At 41.8% G+C, this 8,591-nt stretch overlaps 1 non-coding gene across 1 annotated transcript; it reads right to left on the bottom strand.

The window, feature by feature from the left end:
* Window positions 1-1,432: 1,432 nt before the first annotated feature.
* TRNAC-GCA (transfer RNA cysteine (anticodon GCA)) lies at window positions 1,433-1,504 on the bottom strand. Its single transcript has one exon. It is a non-coding gene; the product is annotated as a tRNA-Cys (tRNA).
* Window positions 1,505-8,591: the final 7,087 nt, after the last annotated feature.

Raw genomic sequence — 8,591 nt, 5'->3', positions numbered from 1 at the left:
TTCTCCCAGCAATCTTGATTCCAGCTTGTGCTTCCTCCAGTCCAGCGTTTCTCCTGATGTTCTCTGCATATAAGTTAAATAGCAGGGCAACAACATACAGAATTAATGTACTCCTTTTCCTATTTAGAACCAGTCTGTTGTTCCACGTCCAGTTCTAACTGCTGCTTCCTGACCTGCATACAGGTTTCTTAAGAGGCAGGTCAGGTGCTCTGGTATTCCCATCTCTTTCAGAAATTTCCAGTTTATTGTGATCCACACAGTCAAAGGCTTTGGCATAGTCAATAAAGTAGAAGTAGATGTTTTTCTGGAACTCTCTTGCTTTTTCCATGATCCAGCAGGTGTTGGCAATTTTATCTCTGGTTCCTCTGACTTTTCTAAATCCAGCTTGAACATCTGGAGGTTCATAGTTCACATACTATTGAAGCCTGGCTTGGAGAAATTTGAGCATTACTTTGATAGAGTGTGAGATGAGTGAAATTGTGCAGTACTTTGAGCATTCTTTGGCATTGCCTTTCTTTGGGATTGGAATGAAAACTGACCTTTTCCAGGCCTGTGGCCACTGCTGAGTTTTCCAAATTTCCTGGCATGTAGAGTGCAGCACTTTCACAGAATCACCTTGTAGGATTCGAAATAGCTCCACTGGAATTCCATCACCTCCACTAACTTTGTTCATAGTGATGCTTCCTAAGGCTCACTTGACTTCGCATTCCAGGATGTCTGGCTTTAGGTGAGTAATCACACCATCTTGATTATCTGGGTTGTGAAGATCTTTTTTTGTACTGTTCTTCTGTGTATTCTTGCCACCTCTTCTTGATATCTTCTGCTTCTGTTAGGTCCATACCATTTCTGTCCTTTATCGAGCCCATCTTTGCATGAAATGTTCCCTTGGTAACTCTAATTTTCTTTGAGCGATCTCTAGCCTTTCCCATTCTGTTGTTTTCCTCTATTTCTCTGTGCTTATCACTGAGGAAGGCCTTCTTATATGTCCTTATTATTCTCTAGAACTCTGCACTCAAATGGGTATATCATCTTTCCTTTTCTTCTTTGCTTTTGGCCTCTCTTGTTTCACAGCTATTTGTAAGGCCTCCTCAGACAACCATTTTTCTCTTTGGTATTTCTTTTCCTTGGGAATGTTCTTGATCCCTGTCTCATATACAATGTCACAAACCGCCGTCCATATTTCATCAGGCACTCTATCAGATCTAGTCCCTTAAATCTATTTCTCACTTCCACTGTAGTGAAGTAGTGTATGAGCACATTCAAAGCATACATCTAAAGGAAAAAAGTTTAATCGGCTATGTGTGTGTAAAGTCACTCAGTCGTGCCTGACTCTTTGCAACCCTGTGGACTGTAGCCCACCAGGCTCCACTGTCCATGGGATTCTCCAGGCAAGAATACTGGAGTGGGTTGCCATTTCCTTCTCCAGGGGATTTTCCCAACCCAGGGATCGAACCTGGGTCTCCTGCTTTGCAGGCAGACACTTTATCCTCTGAGCCACCAGGGAAGCCTAATCAGCTTCCCTGCTTAATCGGCTATACCTCAATGCAAAATAAAAAGTTTAAAGTTTGGAAATAAATGATGTGCTTAACTCATGGGAAGATTAAAATGTCTGCTTCTTAAACTTTCTCAGCAGAATATCACACTTTGACATCTCCTCTCCCATTTGGTATCTGAAGCATAAAGTCTCCCATCAAAGTTTAGGATGTTGTGTTGACCTCAACCCTGGATAACAAGTTAAGTCTGCTGAGTGCTTATCTGCGCCAGGCACTGTAATAGCTGCTTTACAGAGACTACCCGGTTACTGCTCAGAAGGACCTGAGAAAAGATGATTGTCTTCCCTTTTGGAAAAGCGGCTCGCGACGGGCCTTGCGGGTGACGCACTCACGGTGCACCTGCCTGGATTCCAACCCGAGGGAGGTGGTGACATGCCTGTGTGAACCAGAGAGGAACACCACTCCTTGATGACACAGGGTCTGCCAAGGCCTGGCTCAAGGGCTCTGGTATTGCAGATAGCTACGGAGACCAGCCCTGGGATTTCATTGGAAGGAATGATGCTGAAGCTGAAGCTCCAGTACTTTGGCCACCTCATGCGAAGAGTTGACTCATTGGAAAGGACTCTGATGCTGGGAGGGATTGGGGGCAGGAGGAGAAGGGGACGACAGTGGATGAGATGGCCGGATGGCATCACTGACTCGATGGACATGAGTCTGAGTGAACTCCGGGAGTTGGTGATGGACAGGGAGGCCTGGCGTGCTGCGATTCATGGGGTCGCAGAGTCGGACACGACTGAGCGACTGAACTGAACTGAACTGAACTGACTGAAACTCGTATAACTTCTGCCTGTGAATGAAGACCTATAAGCCAAATAAAGTTCTACAGAACATGATCTCAGGCCACTGGCAGAAACATTATTTCCGTGATTCTCTGCTGTTTTGTACCCTCTGATTTAAGGTCAAGGCTAGGAGTCTCCATTGTAACTGCATTTTGGGGTGTTGAGTTTGTTTTTTGTTTCCAATAAAATGATAGCAGAATGAAAGTCAGCTATATAACCTGTGGAAACCTGTGCAAAATAGATAGTTGGGCCTTGGTCAGGGCAGAAAAGTCAATCTCTACTTCCTAGAGTTCCATTACCCCAACCCATGGGCAGCACCCCAAGGGACTGCAACCTCTAATAACAATAGGCACATATTAAGTGCCTGGATCAGGCGTGGGCAAGAGGCTGCTGCCAAGTTGCCCACTGAATGCATAACAGTGATAGCAAGCCAAGGCAAGATGCCCAGTGCCTTGCCTCACCCCAGGAGGCCACCAGGACTGCCCCCACACCCTACTCTGCCTGTTGACCACAGACTGGCCCCTGCTGTGGACAGAGGATGATGGCGCAGTTCAGCCTTTGCTCTGTCACTGAGATCTGCTCACTCTCCTCGATGGAGGCTGGCAGCGTCCATGAGGTGCAGGTTGGGAGGGAGAGTCTGAGCAGGGCTCAGGGCACCAGGCTTGGAGCGTGGAGTCTGGGGACACATCTTGAGAAGGTGGAACCTCATGTGAGCAGAGTCTCTATACCCTCAGTGCATGTTCCATCATCCTGTCTGACTTATCTCACAAAACACAGATTCAAACATAAAATCTGAGCATTTGGGATCCTCCTCAGCAGGGGTCTGTGTGTGGTGGGACTGCCCTTGGTCGCGCACCTGCAAAGCTGCCCCTGGCTGATAGCAGTGCACGTGGTGGCTCGGAGCGTGGGTTTGGGGTGAAGCAGCCTAGACCCATATCCCATTCCACCATAGTAGCTATGTGACTTCTGCCCGGTCACTTAACCACACTGTGCCCTAGTTTTCTTATCTGTAAAACAGTGTTACTATGAAAATTCAACATATAAAATGAATTCAGCACTCAGGCTATAGTACCTGGCACATAGTAAAAGTTATATCAGCATTACCTATTTGCTCATTATTTATAATTATTGCCCACATACATGTCCCAAAGCCCTTGCACACGTGTCTATAAGCAAAGCCATTTGCACCACTAATTCACCAATGTGAGTTATAACATGTAATACCTCTCTATTCATTCCTCTCCTGCTGTACATTTTTATTATTAAATAGAGGGTTTCAAAACAATATTAAAAAAACAATTTATGAAAAGCAAAAAGATCTTTACATGAACATACATACATAATTATTCTCATTTTTTGTGCATAAGATGCAAGGACTTGCCAATCTGCATGCATATTTTTGCAAAGCTGCGATTGTACTTGTATATCATTTATGTATTTTTCACTTAACAGTAAATTGTAAGCATTTGTTTGTGATATTACATTATCATAATTATCATTGTAATGGTTGCATAATACCCTATTATGTTGATATATCATAATTCACCATAAATGATTCCCCTATTGATGGACATTTAAGTTGCTCCCTTTTTGGGGCAATTATGGCTAATGCTATGGTGATGAGCACTTAGCTTTATCCTCTGGTTGAGTTATTTTCTTGAGATCCATTTCCAGAAGAGGGATTGCTGGGGCAAAGGGAATAAATATATTTATTTAGGTTTCCATCTACATATTGAGGCAGTGTTTTCCAAACGGGTAATCATCGTAGTAGTAATAATAGTAATAGTAATAATAATAATAATAGCAGCAGCAATAAGGTGCGTTACTCTGCACAGACTGTGCTAAACTCTCAGCAGGTATTACATCATTCCATTCTTTCTAGGGCTCCAGGTATTGTAATTCCCCTTTTGTATATGAGGGGACTAAGGAAGCAGGACATTAAATAACTGGTCCAAGTTCATATATTTAGTAACTGGAGATGTCGGAAATACTGAAGCTGATACTGAAGCAGGCTAATTAAACCAGGTACTTAAACATTCCTGTTTATTTTTTGTTCTTGATATGGCCAGGACCTTACACATTTTCAGGCATTTTTCTCTTCAGAGTCCCCACAGCGATTCCCCCTAACACACAATGAATGCTCTTTGGAATGCTTTCTCATCCTATGTAAGATCAGAAATAAATGGCAATTGTTTGCCTTCATCTGTCTGTCTTCTCTTGTTTTTCTTGCTCTTCCTCACCTCCCTGCCTCTCTCTTTTATGCCTTCTCTTCTTTCTCTTCTCTCCCTCCTCCCATGTATTTGGAATATCTTTTATGTGCTAGCTTTTACTAGAAGTTGATATGGAGTCTTTATCCTCTTTCTGTCTCCTCGGTTGCCATCGCATTTTCCCCTCGCAGGTCTTTAAGCAATTGTGCCAAATGTTAACAAAAAATTTCATCTACTTTGCATTGCTATCTTGCAACTTATTTTGAGTGCCGTTAAAATTTAATTGGTGACTTCATATTTTTCTTTAAATATTCTAAGCTATTTAAGAAGTTTACAGAAGTCTGAACTGCAATTTGCATCCACCTCAGAAAAAAACTTTTAAAAGAACATGTTCACAGTTTATGTCATGTATATTTCTATAAAATGCACGATAATCAGTCTAGGTATGTGCAGACTCTATTCACACACTTTCAAAGATAATCATTTGGGATAAAGCAAAGCATATATGTTTCACAAAGTTCATATACCCAAAGCATTTTTAGTGTCAAGTTGATGTATTCCCATTATTTTTTGTATAATTTTATATAATTTTTGTTATGGGAAAGAAATATTCACATGGTTGTAAGCAAACATTTACTGAACCTCTAGACCCTGGTGGCTCAGAAGGTAAAGAATCTGCCTGCAATGCAGGAGACCAGGGTTCAGTCCCTGGGTTGGAAAGATCTGATGGAGAAGGGAATGGCAATCCATGGAGAAGTCCATGGACAGTGGAGCCTGGCAGGCTACCGTCCATTGGATCACAAAGAGTTGGACACATCTGAGCAACTAATACACATGACCAAAAATTGATGGAGAATTAAATTAGAAGTTTAAAAAAGCAAAACAAAAGAAAGAAAGAAAGAAAACCCAGGGAAATTGAACAGGTTGCAATAAGTCCCCAAATGGAAGAAACGTCTCGTAGCCATCACATCCTATTATAGGTGTTATGAGAGCACCAGAGTCTCCAGACGTGCAGCACATAATTCAGCGGTGAACTTTAGCACCAAGCTCGGTTGAGAGTAACTTTCTAGATTGCAGTGCCCACCTCTTGGGACTTATATGTCCCTCTATCTCTCTCATTCCTTCTCCTTCTCACCTCTTTCCCCCTTAAGCCCCTTTCAATCTACAGCAAAATGAAGCTTTCAAATACATTATTCAGTCCTGAAGGAAATGTCAACTCTCTCTTTCCTTTCTCCATTTATTGTTTTCTCTGGTTTTCCTCCTGGCTGCTGCTGCAGACCCAAGTCTCAGTGGTTCTGGCCTGTGATATTTTGAAATAGAAAAGTTGCAGGGAAATATTTCCCTGAGCACCTGGGAGTTGAGTAGCTGAAAGTAAAAAAAAAAAAAAAAAAAAAATCAGAAGTCACTAATAACACCCTTTTCCTGTGGTTGTTAATGGATTGCTAGGGAGACAGGGCAAGAATAAGAAATAGGTAAACCCAGGTAGACCCAGGTCATCCTCAGGCTTCAGGGGATCCTGAGGCCAAATAGTTTTTTCCAAAAAGAAAAGAAATAATGTATTGAGAATAACCAAAACCCAAAGACATTTATGTATATGCTTAGTCACTCAGTCGAGTCCTACTCTTTGCAACCTCATGGACTGTAGCCTGCTAAGCTCCTCTGTCCATGGAATTTTCCAGGCAAGAATACTGGATCAGGTTGTCATTTCCTACTCCAGGGGATCTTCCTGACCCAGGAATCAAACTTGTGTCATTTATTTGTTTATAGAGCAATAATTCCAGATGTTCAAGCTGGATTTAGAAAATGCAGAGGAACCAGAGATCAAATTGCCAACATCTGCTGGATCATCAAAAAAGCAAGAGAGTTCCAGCAAAACATCTATTTCTACTTTATTGACTATGCCAAAGCCTCTGACTGTGTAGATCACAACAAACTATGGAAAATTCTTAAAGAGATGGGAATACCAGACCACCTGACCTGCCTTCTGAGAAATCTGTATGCAGGTCAAGAAGCAACAGTTAGAACTGAACATGCAACAACAAACTGGTTCCAAAAAGGGAAAGGAGTATGTCAAGGCTGCATATTGTCACCCTGCTTATTTAACTTATATGCAGAGTACCTCATAAGAAAGGCTGGGCTGGATGAAGCACAAGCTTGAATCGAGATTATCGGGAGAAATATCAATAACCTCAGATATGCAGATGACACCACCCTTATGGCAGAAATTGAAGAAAAACTAAAGAGCCGCTTGATGAATGGAAAAGAGGAGAGTGAAAATATTGGTTTAAAACTCAACATTCAGAAAACTAAGATCATGGCATCCAGTCCCATCAGTTCATGGCAAATAGATGGGGAAACAATGGAAACAGTGAGAGACTTTATTCTGGGGGGCTCCAAAATCACTACAGATGGTGACTGCAGCCATGAAATTAAAAGGTGCTTGCTCCTTGAAAGAAAAGCTATGTCCAACTTAGACTGTATTTTAAAAAGCAGAGACATTACTTTGCCCACAGAAGTCTGTCTAGTCAAGGCTATGGTTTTTCCAGTAGTCATGTATGGATGTGAGAGTTGGAGATATATATATATAAATAAAGAAATATATATATATATAAAGAAAGGTGAGCACCGAAGAATTGATGCTTTTGAAATGTAGTGTTGAAGAAGACACTTGAGAGTCCCTTGGACTGCAAGAGATCAAACCAGTCTGTCCTAAAGGAAATCAGTCCTGAATATTCATTGGAAGGACTGATGCTGAAGCTGAAACTTCAATATTTTGGCCACCTGATGCAAAGAACCAACTCATTTGAAAAGACCCTGATGCTGGGAAAGGCTGTGGACAGGAGGAGAAGGGGACAACAGTGGATGAGATGGTTGGATGACATCACCGACACGATGGGCATGAGTTTGAGCAAGCTGTGGGAGTTGGTGACAGACAGGGAGACCTGGTGTGCTGCAGTCCATGGGGTTGCAAAGAATTGGACACAACTGAGAGACTGAACTGAACTGAACTGAGAGCAATAATATGTAAATTGCAATGACTTTCTCAAACTTTGGGAGACAACTTCAAATTTGTTTGTTTCTGCTGTGTTTGGTGCCTCAATACCTCCATCGTATCTACATTAATTATACATCTTATTCCTCCATCACAGCCTGAGGGCTCCACACACAGAACTGAGCTAGGTTCATCTTCAAGCACACAGGAGGTCTAAATGAACCTTTCCTGAATGAATTGCCATGGAAGACCCAATCGTGGAAAGAAAGTCCAAGCGAAGCGAGAAATGGGAATTTTTCCCTCATCTTTTCAAATACCATGCAACCTAGGAGGCCTTCATGTAATAAATAGACTGCTTACATTATACAATTGAGGAGCCTTTCAAAAGTCTAAGCTCTGACATCTATTGCAGTATTGCTTACAAAAGAAAACCAATAAAAGAATACCTTCTCAATCACTATCAGTGAAGAATTGAGTGGTTTTGTCCATTTAAGTGGACTAAGTGTTGAAAATATGAGCTCGTGTCTGCAGACATCAGTAGTGTCCCATGTGCTCTTTTAAGGGGAATAAAGAACTCTGTATGTACAATACATGGAATTAACTAGTTGTTCGTGTGCATTTTTATTTCTGGAAGGATCTACTGGATTAGCTAACATGGAGGAGCTGTCTTTTGGGGTTGGGCAATGGGTTAATGTATATCATCTCATGTAACCCTCATAAGCAATTCAGAGAGACAAGCAGTTATAGTGAGCCCCAGTTCTTCACTTGAAGAAATGGAGACCCAGAGAAGTTGATTCACTTGCTCAGAGTCACACAGGTTGGAAATGGTAGAATTGGGACATGAACCCAAGTAGAAAGAAGTCAGAACAGAGCTGCTAAGTGTCAAATACTACTTCCCAACCACACTTGAAACAGTGGTTCCCTGGGGGTGAGATTACTGAAGAGCTTTTACTTTCCATTTTGTAGACTTCCACTCTGTGTAGTTTTAGCAAGCATTGTCTTCATCATAACAAAAAAAATTGAATTTTGAAAAATTAAAAAGTAGATTCAAAACATCCTG

The sequence above is a fragment of the Ovis canadensis genome, chromosome 2 (genome assembly GCF_042477335.2).
Source record: "Ovis canadensis isolate MfBH-ARS-UI-01 breed Bighorn chromosome 2, ARS-UI_OviCan_v2, whole genome shotgun sequence".
In the NCBI taxonomy this organism is placed as follows: Eukaryota; Metazoa; Chordata; class Mammalia; order Artiodactyla; family Bovidae; genus Ovis; species Ovis canadensis.
This window is presented reverse-complemented; position numbering and strand designations above follow the sequence as displayed.